Raw genomic sequence first — 19,458 nt, 5'->3', positions numbered from 1 at the left:
AACATGGCGAAACCCCATCTCTACTAAAAATACAAAAAATTAGCTGGGCATGATGGTGGGTGCCTGTAATCCCAGCTACTCGGGAGGCTGAGGCAAGAGAATCGCTTGAATCTGGGAGCCAAGATTGTGCCACTGCACTCCAGCTTGGGCGACAAGAGCGAAACTCCGTCTCAAATAAATAAATAAATAAAATAAAGTCTACAGTAGTGTACAGTAATGGCCTAGGCTTTCACATTCACTCACTAACTCAACCAGAGCAACTTCTAGTCCTGCAAGCACCATTCTTAAGTGCCCTGTACAGGGGTACTATGTTTCATCTTTTATACTGTATCTTTACTGTACCTTTTCTGTGTTTGGATTTCCAAATACTTACCATTGTGTTAGAATTGCCTACAGCATTCAGCACAGTAACATGCTGTACAGGTTGTAGTCTAGGAGCAATAGGCTATACCATATAGCCTAGGTATGTAGTAGGCTATACCACCTAGTTTTGAGTAAGCACACTCTATGATGTTCACACAATGATGAAATCACCTAACGATGTATATCTCAGAACATACCACTGTCGTTAGGCGACGCATGACTGTAACTCTATGAACAAGGAGCTTTCTGACCTGCTGATATGATTTGGCTGTGTGTCCCCACCCAAATCTCCTGTCCAATTGTAGTGCCAGTGTTGGAGGAGGAGCCCAATGGGAGATGATTGAATCATGGGGGTGGACTTACCCCTTGCTGTTCTTGTGGTAGAGTTCTCATGAGATCTGGTTGTTTGAAAGTGTATAGCACCTCACCAGATGCAGTGGCTCACTCCTGTAATCCCAGCACTTTGGGAGGCCGAGGCAGGTGGGTCACCCGAGGTCAGGAGGTCAAGACCAGCCTGACCAACATGGTGAAACCCCATCTCTACTAAAAGTATAAAATTAGCCAGGCGTAGTGGTGCATGTCTGTAATCCCAACTACTCAGGAGGCTGAGGCAGGAGAATCGCTTCAACCCAGGAAGGGGAGGGTTGCAGTGAGCTGAAATCGTGCCACTGCCCTCCAGCCTGGGCATCAAGAGAGAAACTTCACCTCAAAAAAAAAAAGTCTTTAAGTAATTTTGAGTTGATTTTGGCTGGGCATGGTGGCTCATGCCTGTAATCCTGGCACTTTGGGGGTGCTGAGGCGGGTGGATCACCTGAGGTCAGGAGTTCAAGACCAGCCTGACCAATACAGTGAAACCTCATCTCTACTAAGAATACAACAATTAGCCGAGCATGGTGGTCCACACCTATAGTCCCAGCTACTCAGGAAGGTGAGACAGGAGAATTACTTGAACCTGGGAGGCGGAGGTTGCAGTGAGCTGGGATTGCACCACTGCACTGCGGACTGGGCGACAAAGAAAGACTCCATCTCAAAAAAAAAAGAAAGTGTATAGCACCTCCCCCTTTTCTCTCTGTCTCTCCTCTCTCTCCTGCCAGCCATGCAAAGATGTGCCTGCTTCCCCTTCTCCTTCTGCTGTGATTGTAGGTTTCCTGAGGCCTCTCCAAAAGCAGAAGCCTGTACAGCCTGCAGAATTGTAAGTCGATTAAATTATTAAACCTCTTTTCTTTATAAATTACCCAGTCTCAGACAATCAGGTATGTCCTTTTTTTCTCTTTTTTTTTTTTTTTTTTGAGACAGAGTTTCTCTCGTCACCCAGGCAATGGTGCAATCTCAGCTCACTGCAACCTCCACCTCCTGGGTTCAAGCGATTCTCCTGCCTCAGCCTCCCGAAGTAGCTGAGATTACAGGCACCTACCACAATGCCCAGCTAATTTTTTTTGTATTTTTAGTTGAGAAGGGGTTTCACCATGTTGGCCAGGCTGGTCTTGAACTCCTGGCCTCAGGTGATCCACCTGCCTTGGCCTCCCAAATTGTTGGGATTTCAGGCGTGAGCCACCACACCCAGCCATCTTTTCTTTGAGACAGAGTTTTGCTCTGTCACCCAGGCTGGAGTGCTGTGGTGCAATCTCAGCTCACTGCAACCTCCACTTACCGGGTTCAAGCAATTCTCCTATTTCAGCTTCCCGAGTAGCTGGGACTGTAGGCACCTGCCACCATGCCTGGCTAATTTTTGTATTTTTAGTAGAGATGGGGTTTCACCATGTTGGCCAGGGTGGTCTTGAACTCCTGACCTCAAGTGATTCACCTGCCTCAGCCTCCCAAAGTGCTAGGATTACAGGCATGAGCCACCATACCTGGCCTCAGGTATGTCTTTATAGCAGAGTGAGAACGGACTAATACACCTGCCAAGCCATGAGGTGATGCATGTGCAGCAATCCATCATCAGATGGTGGTGGTATATATGATATGGAATGAAGCATGCCTAGAAGGCATAAGAAGTCAGATAGGCACATGGCTCTGACTTGTTCAATATCTACTCCTCCTTTGACACCTACTCTTGCTGCATTGCTGCCCCTCCATCAATCCACATCCATGGTCTTGTGTAGACTCTCCTATGACCAGCTTTGCCAAAAAGCTCACACCTGGCTTATAGATATGTCTGTACAATGTATTGACTAATGGCTACTGGACAGTGCAAATATTGTATATTTTCATCATTGTAGAAAATTCTATTAGAAAGTGCTAACTCAATTTTGCTGACTGCATTCCTTCTGGTTTATTTAACATGTTCTTCTGCCTTCCGAATTTTCTGTAGTTGGATCTAGAGGCTTAATTAACTTTGTTTTTGTTTTGTTTTGTTTTGTCTATTTGCTTGCTTGCTTGATTGATTTTTTGCAAGACTACTTCATATTGTGTTCTTCAATTAGGAGGCACATAACAACTTTATCTCTCATGATCAGCTATTGATGATCAATAATAGATCAATTACTCCATTAGGGATTTACATGTAGTTATATTCTAATTTTTTCATTTCTTCTTTATCAGCTGGACTACTTCTATAAAGAACACTTCCACTTCCCCTCATCTACTATTTGGTGACATAGAGGTACTGTACCAAATAGCGGTACTGGAAAGGCAGCATACATACCTGATTCTCTACTTTTATTTTCAAGCTTTCCAAATGAGTTATTTTCTACCATCCTGCAACAGTGACTAAATAATTTGTTTGAGCAGCACTATAAACTCAGGAATTTACATTTATTTTATGTGTTTCAATCCATTGCATTTTTTTTTCTTTTTTTTTTTTTTTTTTTGAGACAGAGTCTCACTCTGTCGCCCAGGCTGGAGTGCAGTGGCGCAATCTCGGTTCACTGCAAGGTCCACCTCCCAGGTTCATGTCATTCTCCTGCCTCAGCCTCCCGAGCAGCTGGGACTACAGGCGCCCGCCACCACACCCGGCTAATGTTTTGTATTTTTTTTTAAATAGAGATGGGGTTTCACTGTGTTAGCCAGGATGGAACCATCCATTGCATTTTTTAACACTGATTATCTCACATTTGACCAGTGCACCCTCTTTAAGTTGATTTCTGAATACTTTTGACACCAACCTCTTTGATAGCTTCCTTGAAAGCTGCTTTGACAAGATGCTCCAGGCTTATCTTACATATTTCATTTTCTATCCCAGACTTGGAAGCAGCCACTTTCCCCAAAGAGTCTTGAGTTTCCCAGTGTGAAATGGTCTTTGAAAACCACCCTCTGGGTGCTTGGGGTGCTCATTTCTCTTTGGTTTATCACTGTTTCTAGACCTTTTCAATGGGCAGATCTAGGAAATGTAGAGAGAAGAAAAAGACCAACAACCTCATAGAAAAATGGACTAGAGATTTTAAAAGACACTTCACAAGAAAAAAAATGCAATGTCCTTTAACCATATGAAAAGATGCACAACCTTGTTCATAGTAAGAGAAAATTAAACTGATTCTGACAATTTCTCATCTCCCACACTGACAAAATCTAGAAGTTCGACAACAAATTCTCTTGGCAAGTTTGTGCAGAAACAGACACTCAAAGATTGCTGGGGAAATGCAAACTAGTAAAGCCTATATGGAGGAATCTGTCTATATCTAGCACCGTTACGTATGAATTCATTTTTTTAACCCAGGAATCTTATCTCTCAGACTCTATCTTAGAATACCCTGATGAAAATATGAAAAGGTATATGCACATAGCTACTCATTGCGCACAAAGATTGTGAAAACCATACAATGTCTATAACATAAGACACGATACATCTACACAATAGAATGCTATGCAGCTATAAAAAGGAATAAGGAAGAGTTGAAGATTTTTATAAGGGCTATGAAATGATGCCTAAGATAAACTGTTTTGTTTTGTTTTTTTGAGATGGAGCTTTACTTTTTTGCCCAGGCTGGAGTGAAGCAGTGCGATCTCGGCTAACTGCAACCTCCGCCCTCACGAATCCAAGCGGTTCTCCTGCCTCAGCCTTCCCAGTAGCTGGGATTATAGGCACCTGCCACCACGCCTGGCTAATTTTTGTATTTTTTGTAGAAATAGTGTTTTACCACGTTGGGCAGGCTGGTCTCAAACTCCTGACCTCAGGTGATCCAACCGCCTCAGCCTCCCAAAGTGCTAGGATTGTAAGTGTGAGCCACCGTGCCCAGCCAGATAAATTGTTACACACAAAAAAGACCTGTGGAGAAAAGCATATAGAATGCACAACATTATATCTATGCAGATAGAAGGGCTCAAATATGCATGTACGTGTATATGTATATGTATGTAATCGATATATAGTCAAATCTAGAGAAACTCTAGGCTGTCTGCTTGGAGTCCCGGAACTAATGAGAAAGAGCAGTTCTCTGTTGAAGATGCCTTCTGCTAGCATGTGAACTTGAGGTTGTGGGTGTTCATGTTGCCGCTATGCGGAAAGAGATTGCCTGAGAATGAAGCCAACACGGAAAAAGGCAAAGGTAAACAATGAAGAGGAATTCTCAACTACATTATCTGAGCAACTGAGTCTAGTCAGCTCCACCCCTGCATCTTTTAATCATGTGAGTCAATAAATTCCAATTTGCATTACAACCATAGAATCCTGAAAGTGTACTACAGGATATTGGAAAAGTCTTGGGCACCACTTCAAATCCTCTTCCAGAGGTGAGCTGGAGCTGGCTTCCACCACCTTGTAAGAGCCCATTGTGCACATCTTACCCCTTCTATTCAGTGACATCACATTGGCAGCTTGCAATCGACCACAGTGGGAATATGCATGTGAAGGAAATTGGCAAATGCTGCAGATCAGGGCTTCCTCCCCATCTTTGGAAGCTGGTCGTTAAGCATTTACTCACACACTCCCACACTACTATCTTGGACTCTTTTTGTTTAAGCCACTGCTACAGTGACCACTTACAGGCTTCAACCAATATCTCACCAAGCTTTTCATCTCCTGCCCTGACCCTCTCTAAACCAATTCAGCACTTGCATGGAGCAACTTCTGATTAACAGGGGCAGGAACTGATCCATAACTGTTTCCCCTTCTCATCCTAACTTGGAAAGTTTTGCTGGATTTTTGTTTTTGTTTTTTGTTTTGGAGACAGGGTCTCATTCTGTTGCCCAGGCTGGAGTGCACTGGGGCACCATCACAGCTCACTGCAGCCTCAACTCCCTGGGTTCAAGTGATCCTCCCATCTCAGCCTTTGAAGTACTGGGACTACAGGAATGTACCACCATGCCAGGCTAATTTTTAAATTTTTTGTAGGGACAGGGTCTGACTATGTTGCCCTGGCTGACCTTGAACTCCTGGCCTCAAACCATCCTCCCGCCTCACCTCAGCTGGAAAAACATACTGTAGAAATACACTGAATTTCTGCAGTATGTATATAAATTACTATCTACAGATGAATCTGAGGTTTATGATCAGAGAACAAGATATATAAGCAGTCAGTAATGCTGAAATGAATTTACAAGCCGATGTAAAATTGGCTTATTCCAGAGAGAGAAGGAATTCAATTGTATTACTGCCTATTAAAATTTATTTCTCCATGGGCTGTGACTCTTTCTATTGACCTATTGCTTTTCATTTTCTAATTTTATCCATTAGCCAGGCTCCTTCTGACTTGGAGTCAGGGTGACAGTCTTGTGGTGACTTCTCCACATAGCTAACTTCAACCACTGTCTTTTATTTGCCAAATTGTGAATAAAGTCAGAGGCTTATATAGTTTCTGCAGTGTGTATGCAAATTACTATCTACAGATAAATCTGAGGTTTATGATCAGAGAACAAGATTCGTTTTGTTTTGTTTTGAGATGGAGTCTTGCTTTTGTCCTCCAGGCTGGAGTGCAGTGGCGCAATCTCGGCTCACTGCAACCTCCTCCTCCGTGGTTCAAGCAATTCTCGTGCCTCAGCCTCCAAGTAGCTGGGATTACAGGTGCACACCACCACACCCAGCTAATTTTTCTATTTTTAGCAGAGACAGGGTTTCATCATGTTGGCCAGGCTGGTCTTGAACTCCTGACCTGAAGTGATCCATCTGCCTCAGCTTCCCAAAGTGCTGGGATTACAGGTGTGAGCCACCTTGCCCTGCCAAGATTTGTTGATAATCTCACAAACCAAAAGCAGATTAACACTAAGTATCTTTGTGCACCTCGTTGGTTTCTCACCTTCTGTTTTCTCTCAAAAGAGTTAAATAGGCTGGGCGCGGTGACTCATGCCTGTAATCCCACCACTTTGGGAGGCCGAGGCAGGTGGATCATGAGGTCAGGAGATCGAGACCATCCTGGCTAACACGGTGAAACCCTGTCTCTACTAAAAAATACACAAAAAAATTAGGTCGGCACGGTGGCAGGTGCCTGTAGGCTGAGGCAGGAGAATGGTGTGAACCTGGGAGGCGGAGCTTGCAGTGAGCCGAGATTGCACCACTGCACTCCAGCCTGGGGTGACAGAGCGAGACTCCGTCTCAAAAAAAAAAAAAAAAAAAAGAAAATTTTGTCATTTGTGGCAACTTGGATGAACCTGGAGGACATTATGCTAATTGCACTAAGCCAGAAACAGAAAAACAAATACCCCATGATCTCACTTGTATGTGGAGCTAATAGAAGTAGAAAGTCGAATGGTGATTACCAGGGGCTGAGGGGAGGGAGTGGAGGGGGAAAGAAGAACTGTTAATTGAAGGGCACAAAGTTTCAGTTTGGCAAGAAGAATAAGTTCTAGTGAGCTACCCCACAGCATAGTGACTATAGTTAATAATAGTGGATTGTATCTTTCAAAATTGCTCAGTGAGGAGATTTTCAGTGTTCTTATCACAAAGAAATAAGTATGTGAGGTGATGGATATGTTAATTAGCCTGATTTAATCATTCTACAATGTATTCATGTATCATAACATCACAGTTTACCCCATAAATATATACAGTTATTATCAGTCAATTAAAAAATGAAATATGGCCAGGCGCAGTGGCTCATGCCTGTAATCTCAGCACTTTGGGAGGCCAAAGCAGGCAGATCGCTTGAGTCCAAGAGTTTGAGACCAGCCTGGGCAACATGGCAACATGGTGAAACCCTGTCTCTACAAAAACAAACAAAAATTAGCTGGACGTGGAGGTGCATTCCTGTAATCCTATCTACTAGGGAAGCTGAAGTGGGAGGATGGCTTGAGCCTGGAAGGTTGAGGCTGCAGTGAGCTGTGAGCATGCCATTGCACTCCAGCCTGGGCAACAGAGTGAGGCCCTGTCTCAAAAAAATAATAAAATGAAATAAAATATAAGGGACATGAAATAAAGCAAACTACCATGACAGGAAGTCAGATAACAAGCCTTGCCAGTCTACAAGTGCTTTGGGACAAGATGTAGGGACAGCTGAGTGGGATTTCCCAGCATTTCCTGCAATTGAGCAAGGTCCAACTGCTTGCAAGGTTAATGAAATATGGCTAGTCACCAAAGGAAGTTAAACAGTAGCAAAGATCCAAAACAAAGTTACCTGCAGGACAAAATACCTAGGTTTATTTCCATTTGCATTATTTGCTATAAATAGTGAGGCCTTGGCCTCCTTGTACCACCCTAAGGAAAAGGACTATTGTTCTTTCTTTGGTTTTATTGATAAATGAAAGGGCAAAGGTGGAAGGTGTACCCACAGTCAGTAAAGTTCTCAGACTAAACCAGCTGGACTGAGGAGGAGAAACAAGACATGGTATGCATAGGGATATCTGGCAGCCCAGACAGAAGTAAGTCAGAGAAGAGATATTTCTTCTCTGAGATATATCAGAAAGATAGTGGCTAATCCATCACAGACACAACAAATACAGATTGAGTGGAGGAACACAGACCCCAGTCAGTCTCACTATGTGGTTACTTATGTATGTATTTCAGCTAAGTTATTTACATTCATATTGGAACTGGACCCACAAGGTTTAAACCTGACAGTTTTGAGAGAGACATTATCAGACACTTTCAAAAAAAGAAACCTGTTTAAAAATGCCTACCTGGCTGTAGAATAATTTATGATATGGTACCACCTAGTGGTCAATGGTAAATGTATGTTTTCAAGTTAAGCATGTACAAGCAAAGGCACAAAGATATTCAATACATATGTAAAATGCATGTCCACAAGGATCACTGTCCTTTATAACTTGACAGTCGATGTTTTGAAAACCATTGCTTTTCATATATATTTTCCCTTTTTAAATTGTTTTCTCTACCTTTTCCTTAATGGTAGCTAGTATTCCATGGTATGGAGTTGTCTTCATTTATTTAGCCAATCTTCCACAATGATCATGTGAGATATTTTCCGATTTTTTGCTATTTCAAAGAATATTACAACCACCATTTTTTTACATGTAACTTGTCTTCCTTTGCATGATAACTGTGCAGACACATGTCAATAGAGGGTTCTGGCCAGGCCCGGTAGCTCACGCCTGTAATCCCACCATTTTGGGAGGCCAAGGCAGGCGGATCACCTGAGGCCAGGAGTTCGAGACCAGCCTGGCCAACATAGTGAAACCCTGTCACTGCTAATAAAACAAAAATTAGCCAGGAGTGGTGATGCACGCCTGTAATCCCAGCTACTTTGGAGGCTGAGGCAGGAGAATTGTTTGAACCCAGGAGGCAGAGGTTGCAGTAAGCCAAGTTCGTGCCATTGCACTCCAGCTTGGGTGACAAGTGCAAAACTCCATCTCCAAAAGAAAAAAAAAAAGTTCATTTCTTGTGCAGAAATAAAGTATAACACATACAATTATGTACGGCACATAATACTTGGTAATGATATTTAAAAATCATGTTACTAGTTTATGTATTTACTATGCTGTACTTTTATCATTAGAGTGTACTCCTTCTACTTATTATTAAAAAAGTTAACTGTAAAACAGCCTGAGGAAGGTTCCTCAGCAGGTATTCCAGAGGAAGGCATTGTTTTTGTTTGTTTGTTTGTTTGTTTTGAGACAGTCTTCCTCCTTTTCCCAGGCCGGAGTGAAGTGACACGATCTCAGCTCACTGCAACCTCCACCCCCCAGGTTCAAGCAACTATCCTGCCTCAGCCTCCCAAGTAGCTGGGACTACAGGCATCGCCACCATGCCTAGCTAATTTTTGTATTTTTATTAGAGACAAGGTTTCGCCATGTTGGCCAGGCTGGTCTCCAACTCCTGACCTCAGGTGATCCACCTGCCTTGGCCTTCCAAAGTGCTAGGATTACAGGCGTGAGCCACTGCACCCAGCCAGGCATTGTTATTATAGGGTTAACTAAGGTTAATTTATCATTGAAGATAAATGGTTTTCTGGCCAGGTGCAGTGGCTCACACCTGTAATCTCAGCAATTTGGGAGGCCAAGGTGGGAAGATCGCTTGAGCCCAGGAGTTCAAGACTAGCTTGGGCAACATAGTGAGACCCTGTCTCTTTTTTTTAATTAAAAAATTAATAAATAATGCCGGGTGTGGTGGCTCACGCCTGTAATCGTTTCACTTTCGGAGGCTGAGGCAGGCAGATCACCTGAGGTCAGGAGTTTGAGACCAGCCTGGCCAACATGGTGAAATCTCATCTCTACTAAAAATACAAAAATTAGCCAGGCGTGGTGGCATGTGCCTGTAATCCCAGCTACTCGGGATCCTGAGGCAGGAGAATCATTTGAACCCAGGAGGCGGAGGTTTCAGTGAGCTGAGATCGTGCCACTGCATTCCAGCCTGGGCAACAAGAGCGAAACTCTGTCTCTAAATAAATAAATATATAAATAATAAAGAGAAAAATTTGTTTTCTATAAATGTAGTGTGGTTTAAGTGTACAGTGCTTATAAAGTCTACAGAAGTGTACAGCAATGTCGTGGGCTTTCACATTAACTCACCACTCACTCACTGACTCACTCGGAGTAACTTCAAGCCCTGCGAACTCCATTCATGGCAAGTGCCCTATAAGGGTGTACCATTTTTTATCTTTTATACTATCATTTACCATGTCCTTTCTATGTTTAGGTACACAAGTATTTACCATTGTATTACAATTGCCTACAGTATTCAGTAAAGTAACATGCTGTTCAGGTTTGTAGCCTGGGAGCAATTGGCTGCACCATAGCCTAGGTGTGTAGTAGGATATACTATCCGAGTTTGTGTAAATACACTCTATGATGTTCACACAATGATGAAATCACCTAATGACACATTTCTCAGTAGGTATCCCTGTCCTTAAGCAATGCATGGCTATATTTCTGTAATATCCTTTTCCAAAATGCATAACTTTATTCTAACCATGAGAAAACATCAAACAAATCCAAATTGAGGGGTCTTCTCCAAATTTCTCCAAACTGAACAGTAGTCTCCAAAAACTATCAAGATCATCGGAAGATAAAGAAAGACTGAGGACGTTAGAAGAGACTCAGAGCCTGGGCAGTATGGCAAGACTCTGTCTCTCAAAAAAAAAAGGTTTGAAAAAATTAGCTCAGCATGGTGGCAAATGCCTGTAATCCTAGCTACTAGGGAGGATGAGGCAGGAGAATCACTTGAGCCCAGGAAGTCAAGGCTGCAGTAAGCTATGATTGTGTGACTGCACTTCAGTCTGGGTAACAGAGTAAGACCCTAACTCTAAAATAACAGCAACAAAAGACTAAGGAGAAGCCTGGACAACAAAGTGAGACCTCCTCTCTACAAAAAAAAACAAAAAACAAAAAAATGAGATGAGTATGGTGGTGTGTGCTTATAGAGCCAGCTACTTGGGAGGACTATAAGCACACACCACCACACTCACCTCATTTTTTTTTTTTAGGAGGCTGAGGTGAGTGGATCACTTGAGTCCGGGGGTAGAGGCAGCAGTGAGTCACGATCATGCCAGTGCACTCCAGCTTGGGCGACAGAGTGAGGCACTGTCGCAAAAAAAAAAAAAAAAAAAAAAGACTAAAAAGAAATAATAACTAAATGCTATGTGAATGTGAAATCCTGGAACAGAAAAAGGACATCATTGGAAACACTGCCGAAATTTGAATAAGTTCTATGCTTTAGATAATAGTACAGGCACACCTTGGAGATATTGCAGGTTTGGTCCAGATCACTGCAATAAAGTATTTCAATAAACCAAACCACATAAATTTTTTGGTCCCCCAGAGCATATAAAAATTATGTTTATACTATACTTTAAGTCTGTTAAGACTGCAATAGTGAGCATGCCACTGCACTCCAGCCTGGGTGACCAGCGAAACTCTGTCTCAAGAAAAAAAAAATACTTTATTGCTAAAAAATGCTAATAATCACTTGAGCCTTCAACAAATGTGTATTTTTTTTTTGCTGTTAGAGGGTCTTGCCTGCATGTGGATGGCTGCTTACTGATCAGGGTGGTTTTTACTGAGGGTTGGAAAGGCTGTGGCAGTTTTTAAGGTAAGACAACAATGAAGTTTGTCACACCAATGGGCTCTTCCTTTCGTGAAACATTTCTCTGCAGCATACGATACTGTTTGATAGCATTTTACCCCACAGTAGAACTTCTTTCAGTATTGGAGTCAAACTCTGCCACTTCTTTATTAACTAAATGTATGTAATATTCTAAATTATTTGTTGTCATTTCAACAATCACTGGCCGGGTTACAGTGGCTCATATCTGTAATCCCAGCACTTTGGGGAAGCTGAGGCAAGCAGATTGCTTGAGCTCAGGAGTTCAAGACTAGCCTGGGCAACACTGTGAAACCCTGTCTCTACAAAAAATACAAAAATTAGCCAGACATGGTGGCATATGCCTGTAGTCCCAGCTACTCAGGAGGCTGAGGCAAGAGAATCGCTTGAACCTGGGAGGCGGAGATTACAGTGAGTTGAGATCACACCACTGCACTCCAGCCTGGGCAACAGAGCAAGACTCCATCTCAAAACAAAACAAAGCAAACAATGTTCACAGCATCTTCACCAGGAGTAGACTTTGTCTCAAGAAACCATGTTCTTTTTTTTTTTTTCTTCTCAAGACCTAGTCTTGCTCTGTCACCCAGGCTGGAATGCAGTGGCGCAATCTCGGCTCACTGCAACCTCCACCTCGTGGGCTCAGGCAATTCTCCTGCCTCAGCCTCCTAAGTAGCTGGGATTACAGGCGCCCACCACCATGCTGGGCTAATTTTTGTATTTTTAGTAGAGGTGGGTTTTCGCCATGTTGGCCAGGCTAGTCTCAAACTCCTGACATCAAGTGACCTGCCCGCCTTGGCCTCCCAAAGTGCTGGGGTTACAGGCATGAGCCACCATGCCTGGCCAAGAAACCACTTTCTTCACTCTTCCGTAAGAAACATCTCCTATCCAAGTTTTATCATGAGGTTGCAGCAATTCAGTCACATGTTCAGGCTCTACTTCTAATTCTAGTTATCTTGCTATTTTCTACCACATCTGCAGACTTCTCACTGAAGTCTTGAACTCCTCAATGCCTTCCATGAGGGTTGGAATCAACTTCTCCCAAACTCCTATGAATCCTGAGATTCTGACCTCCTTCCATGAATCACGAATGTTCTTTAATGGCATCTAGAATGGTGAATCTTTTCCAGAAGGGTTTCAATTTACTTTGCCCGAATCCTTCAGGGGAATCACTATTTATGGCAGCTATAGCCTTACAAAATTTATTCTTTAAATAAGACTTGAAAGTTGAAATTACTCCCTGATCCATGGGCTGTAGACTGAATGTTGTGTTAGCAGGTATGAAAACAACATTCATCTCCTTGTACATCTCCATCCGAGCTCTTGGATGACAAGGTGCACTGTCAATGAGCAGTAATATTTTGAAAAGAATCTTTTGTCTGAGCAATAGGTCTCAACAGTGGGCTTAAAATATTCAGTAAACCAAATGTGTAAACAGATGTGCTGTCATCTAGGCTTTGTTGTTCCATTTGTAAAGTACAGACACAGTAGATTTAACACAATTCTTAAGGGGCTTAGGATTTTCAGAATAGTAAATGACCATTGGCTTCAACTTAAGATCGCCAGCTGCATCAACCCCTAACAAGCGAGTCAACCTGTCCTTTGAAGCTTTGAAGCCAGACATTGACTTCTCCTCTCTAGCTATAAAAGTCCTAGATGGCATCTTGTTCCAATATAAAACTGCTTCATCTACATTGGATATTTGTTGTTTAGTGTAGCCATCTTCACCAATGATCTTAGATCTGGGTAACTTGCTGTAGTTTCTACAAAAGTACATGCTGCTTCACCTTGCACTTTTATGTTATGGAGATGGCTTCTTTCCTTTACCTCATGAATCCACCTGTGCTAGCTTCAAACTTCTTCCTCAATCTTCCTCACCTTTCTCAGTCTTCATAGAATTGAAGACAGTTAGAGCCTTGCCCTTGATTAGGCTTTGGCTTAAGCGAATATTGTGACTGGACTGATCTACCCAGACCACTCAAACTTACTACGTATCAGCAATAAGGCTATTTTACTTTTTTAGCATTTGTGTGTTCACTGAAGTAGCACTTTTATTTATTTGTTATTATTTTTGAGACAATCTCACTCTGTTGCCCAGGCTGATGTGCAATGGTGTGATCATAGCTAACTGCAACCTCGAACTTCTGGACTCAAGCGATCCTCCTGCCTCAGCCTCCTGAGTACCTGGGACTACAGGCTCATGCCACCACATCTGGCTAATTTTTATTTTCTATTTTTTGTAGAGATAAGATCTCATTATGTTGCCCAAGCTAGTCTTGAACTCCTGGGCTTAAGTGATCCCCCTGCCTAGGCCTCCCAAAGCACTGAGATTACTGGTGTGCGCCACCGTGCTTGGCCTGGAGTACTACTTTTAATTTCTTTGAAGAACTTTTCCTTTGCAATCACAACTTGGCTGACTGTTGGGAGCAAGAGGCCTGGCTTTCAGCCTCTCTTGGCCTTCAGCATGCCTTCCTCACTAAGCTTAATCACTCTCACTGTTTATGTTCAAAATTGTACTGAAAGTTCTAACTTTTGGTTTAAAGTGAGAGATGTGGGACTCTTCCTTTCACTTGAGCACTCAGAGTCCATTGCAGAGTTATTAATTGGCCTAATTTTAATATTGCTGTGTCTCAGGGGATAGGAAAGTCCAAAAAGAGGGAGAGAGAACAGCAGTCCCCACCTTTTTGTCACCAGGGACCAGTTTCATGGAGACAATTTTTCCATGGACTGGGGGATGGGGAAGTAGTTTTGGGATGATTAAAGCACATTACATTTATTGTGTACATTATTTCTATAATTACATCGTAATAGGTAATGAAATATTTTTACAACTCACCATAGTACACAATCAGTGGGAGCCCTGAGCTTGCTTTCCTGCAGCTAGATAGTCCCATCTGGGAGTGATGAGAGACAGTGACAGATCATCAGGCATGTGCAGATCCCTCACATGTGCAGTTCACAATAGGGTTCACACACCTATGAAAATCTAACGCCGCTGCTGATCTGACAGGAGGCGGAGCTCAGGACGTAATTTGAGCAATGGGAAGTGGCTGTACATACAACACAGATGAAGCTTTGCTGGCTCGCCCGCCTCTCACCTCCTGCTGTGCAGCCCGGTTCCTAACAGGCCATGGACTGGTACTGGTCTGTGACCCAGGTGTTGGGGAACCCTGATATACGGGAATGGCCAATCCATGATGCAGTCAGAACACACATATTGATCAATAACCTTGCTGTCCTATGTGGGCACAGTCCATGGCACCCCAAAACAATTACATAGTAACATCAAACATCACTAAATACAGATCACTATAACAGATATAATAATACTAACGTTTGAAATATTGTGAGAATTACCAAAATGTGACACCGTGACATAAAGTGAGTACATGCTATTGGAAAAATGGTGCTGATAGACCTGTGTGATGCAGGGATGCCAGAAACTTTCAATTTGTAAAAAAAAAAAAAAAAAAAAATTCGCAAAGCACAATAAAGCAAAGTACAATAATACAATGTATGCCTGGGTTATACCAAGATTAATTTCCTGGCTTTAATGACTGTACTATGGTTATATAAGAAGGTAGCATTAGATGAAAATGGTTGAAAGGTATATGAGACTTCTCTGAACTTTTTTCTAAGTCTGAAATTATATAAAAATAAAAAGTTTTTTGGTTTTGTTTGTGTTTCCGAGACAGGGTCACTCTGTCACCTAGGCTGGAGTGCAGTGGCATAATCTCGGCTCACTGTAACCTCCACCTCCTGGATTCAAGCAACTCTCCCACCTCAGCTTCTTGTGTTGCTGAGACTACAGGCACACACCACCATACCCGGCTTTTTTTTTTTTGTATTTTAAGTAGAGATGGGGTTTCACCATGTTGGCCAGGCTGGTCTCCAACTCCTGACCTCAAGTGATCCGCCTGCGTTGGCCTTCCAAAGTGCTGGGATTACAAGCATGAACCACCACGTCCAGCCAAAAATTTTTTTTTCTTTTTTTTTAAAAGGTGGCCAGGCACGGCGTCTCACCCTTGCAATCTCAGCACTTTGGAAGGCTGAGGCGGGTGGATCACGTGGTCAGGAGTTCGAGACCAGCCTGGCCAACACGGTGAAATCCCATCTCTACTAAAAAATACAAAAATTAGGCATGCTGGCAGGCTCCTGTAATCCCAGCTACTCGGAAGGCTAAGGCAGAATCGCTTGAACCCAAGAGGCTGAGGTTGCAGTGAGACAAGATCACGCCACTGCACTCCAACCGGGGCAACAGAGCAAGACTCCGTCCCAAAAAAAAAAAAAAAAAAGTGTGCGTCTACAAACGTCAGCAGAGGATTTGGTGTAAAAATATTAAATATAGAACGTGAATATTAAAGCCAATAGTTATTTCATATTCTTTAGCACAATTTTTAAAAAGTATTGTCTCATGTTTTAGTAAGAAAACATATCTGAACTCCCAGAATAAGGGAATGGAACGAAGAAAGTAGCTAAAACCACTGTCATCCTGGGGTGACAGTGGACACACAGCTTTTTCCCTTGAGAAGCAGCAGTCTTTTCCCCTGAGAAGCTTGACACAGTGAGGGGAGGCAAGGAGAACAGACTACACTAAAATAATTTAGCCAGTCACTAAATAAACAGAGGAAGGGGACAGTATACAGACTTACTACAATGTATTGTGTCCGGAATTGATTCCTTCCTGTGGGTTCTTGGTCTCGCTGACTTCAAGAATGAAGCTGCAGATCTTCGCGGTGAGTGTTACTGTTCTTAAAGATGGTGTGTCTGGAGTTTGTTCCTTCAGATGTTCAGATGTGTCCGGAGTTTCTTCCTTCTGGTGAGTTTGTGGTCTTGCTGACTTCAGGAGTGAAGCTTTAGACTTTCACCCTGACTGTTACAGCTCTCACAGGTGACACTTCGGGAGTTGTTCGTTCCTCCCAGTGTGTTCCTGGTCTCACTGACTTCAGGAGTGAAATTGTAGACCTTCGCCATGAGTGTTACAGCTCTCACAGGTGGCACGTCGTTCGTTCCTCCCAGTGACTTCCTGGTCTCACTGACTTCAGGAGTGAAACTGCAGACCTTCGCCGTGTTAAAGCTTTTAAAGATAGCGCGTCTGGAGTTGCTCCTTCCTCCCGGGGGGTTTGTGGTCTCGCTAGCTTCAGGAGTGAAGCTGCAGACCTTCATGGTGAGTGTTACAGCTCATACACGTAGTGCAGACCCAATGAGTGAACAGCAGCAAGATTTATTGCAAACAGCAAAACAACAACGCTTCCGCATCATACAAGTGGAGAGCCGGTTGCCACTTCTGGCTCAGGTGGCCTGCTTTTATTCCCTGATTTGGCCCCACCCACATCCTGCTGATTGGTCCACTTTACAGAGAGCTGATTGGTCCATTTTACAGAGTGCTGATTGGTCTGCTTTGACAGAGTGCTGATTGGTGCGTTTACAAACCTTTAGCTAGACCCAGAGTGCTGATTGGTGCATTTACAATCCTTTAGCTGGACAGAAAAGTTCTCCAAGTCCCCACTCAACCCAGAAGCCCAGCCAGCTTCACCTCTCTGTATTACTAAAATGTTTCTGACAGAAACAATTATAGAACATACAAAGAAACAAGAAAGTGTGATTCACTCTAGAAAACAAACAACAAACAAAAAATACAGGCAACAGATACTGCATGTGAGAACAACCAGACTTCAGATTTAACAAACAAGTCCTTCAAAGTATAATACTTGTTACAGATATGTTGGAACAAACTAAAGGAAACCATGATTAAAGAAGTAAAGGGGCGGGGTGTGGTGGCTCGCGCCTGTAATACCAGCACTTTGAGAGGCCAAGGCGGGTGGATCATTTGAGATCAGCAGTTCAAGACAAGCCTGGCCAACATGGGGAAACACCATCTCTACTAAAAATACAAAAATTAGCTGGGCGGTAGTGGCATGTGCCTGTAATCCCAGCTACTCAGGATGCTGAGGCAGGAGAATCGCTTGAGCCTGGCAGGCCAAGGTTGCAATGAGCCAAGATCACGCCACTGCACTCCAGCCTGGGCAACAGTGTGAGACTCTGTCTCAAAAAAAAAGAAGTAAAGGAGACTGGGCCCTGTGGCGCTTGCCTGCAATCCCAGCACTTTGGGAGGTTGAGGTGGGTGGGTCATTTGAGGTCAGAAGTTCGAGACCAGCCTGGCCAACATGGTGAAACCCCATCTCCACTAAAAATACAAAAAAAAAAAAAAAAAAAAAATTAGCTGGGCATGGTGGCACATGCCTGTAATCCCAGCTGCTTGGGAGGCTGAGGCAGAAGAATCGCTTGAACCTGTGAGAAGGAGGTTGCAGTGAACCGAGATTGGCCCACTGCACTCCAGCCTGGGCAACAAAGCAAGATTCCGTCTCAAAAAAAAAGTAAAGGGGTTGGGAGCAGTGGCTCAAGCCCCTAATCCCAGCATTTTGGGAGGCTGAAGTGGGCGGATCACTTGAGGTTAGGAATTCGAAACCAGCCTGGGAAGCATGGCAAAACCTCGTCAGCACAAAAAATTCAAAAATAAGCTGGACACGGTGGCACATGCATGTAATCCCAGCTACTCAGGAGGCTGAGGTGGGAGGATGCTTGGGCCTGGGAGATCGAGGCTGCAGTGAGCCATGACCACGCCACTGCACTCTAGGATGAGTGGCAGAGAGAGATCCTGTCTCAAAAAAAAAAAAAAAAGGCAGTTACAGACTGATGAGTAATGGAATTACAGGTGTGAGCCACCGCACCTGGACTAACCTGCATATTTCTCAATAAAATATCCCAAGTAAATGTGGCAAACATTGAGCTTTGTTCAATCTGGGTGGTAAATAGACTTGTCATATTATATTCTGTACTTTTCAGTGTTTTGAAATATCTCATAATGATGATGATGATAAAAACAGTATTCCTCAAATTCCCCATACTTATAGTTGAAATAATTTATTGGATTTACGTTTTAAAGAGTAATAAAAGTATATCTAAAATATAAATTTTTTTCACAAATAAATTTAAAATGTCCACAGGAGATGGCACCAATAGATCATTGAAAAACACTCTTCATTGGTAATTGGACACAGAATTACAAAATACAGATAAAATAGTGAAAATCCCATTGTACTAATAATACTTCTATTAACAATATATGTATTTTTTGAGACGCAGTCTTGCTCAGGTGCCCAGGATGAAGTGCAATGGCACGATCTCAGCTCACTGCAACCTCTGCCTCCCGAGTTCAAGCGATTCTCCTACCTCAGCTTCCCGAGTAGCTAAGATCACAGGCACCTGCCACCACATCCTGCTAATTTTTGTATTTTTGGTAGAGATGGGGTTTCACCATCCTGGCCAGGCTGGTCTCGAACTCCCGACCTCAGGTGATCCGCCAGCCTCAGCCTCCAAACATGCTGGGATTACAGGTGTGAGCCACCGCACCCTGCCTTTTTTTTTTTTTTTCTTTTTTTTTTTTGAGACAGAGTCTCGCTCTGTCACCCGGGCTGGAGTGCAGTGGAGTGATCTCAGCTCACTGCAACCTCCACCTTCCGGGTTCAAGCAATTCTCCTGCCTCAACCTCCAGAGTAGCTGGGATTACAGGCACCCGCCACCACGCCCGGCTAATTTCTGTATTTTTAGTAGAGACAGGGTTTCACCATGTTGGCCAGGCTGGTCTCGAACTTCTGACCTCGTGATCCTCCCGCCTCAGCCTCCCAAAGTGCTGGGATTACAGGCATGAGCCACCATTCCCAGCCTAT

At 43.3% G+C, this 19,458-nt stretch overlaps 1 protein-coding gene across 2 annotated transcripts in view; it reads right to left on the bottom strand.

Annotated features, from left to right (window-relative positions):
- The window catches only part of DYNC1LI1 (dynein cytoplasmic 1 light intermediate chain 1), a 134,136-nt gene extending 117,071 nt beyond the window's left edge, over positions 1-17,065 (bottom strand). The window contains exon 1 of one of the 2 annotated variants that reach the window (XM_055284683.2): positions 16,381-17,065. The gene's annotated coding sequence lies outside the window, so the exon portion shown is untranslated. The remainder of the gene's footprint in view (positions 1-16,380) is intronic. The other variant, XM_063612642.1, reaches the window with a different exon arrangement.
- Positions 17,066-19,458: the final 2,393 nt, after the last annotated feature.

The sequence above is a fragment of the Symphalangus syndactylus genome, chromosome 1 (assembly GCF_028878055.3).
Source record: "Symphalangus syndactylus isolate Jambi chromosome 1, NHGRI_mSymSyn1-v2.1_pri, whole genome shotgun sequence".
NCBI classification, from domain to species: domain Eukaryota; kingdom Metazoa; phylum Chordata; class Mammalia; order Primates; family Hylobatidae; genus Symphalangus; species Symphalangus syndactylus.
The sequence above is the reverse complement of the archived record's forward strand: the minus strand, read 5'-3'. Positions and strand labels throughout refer to the sequence as shown.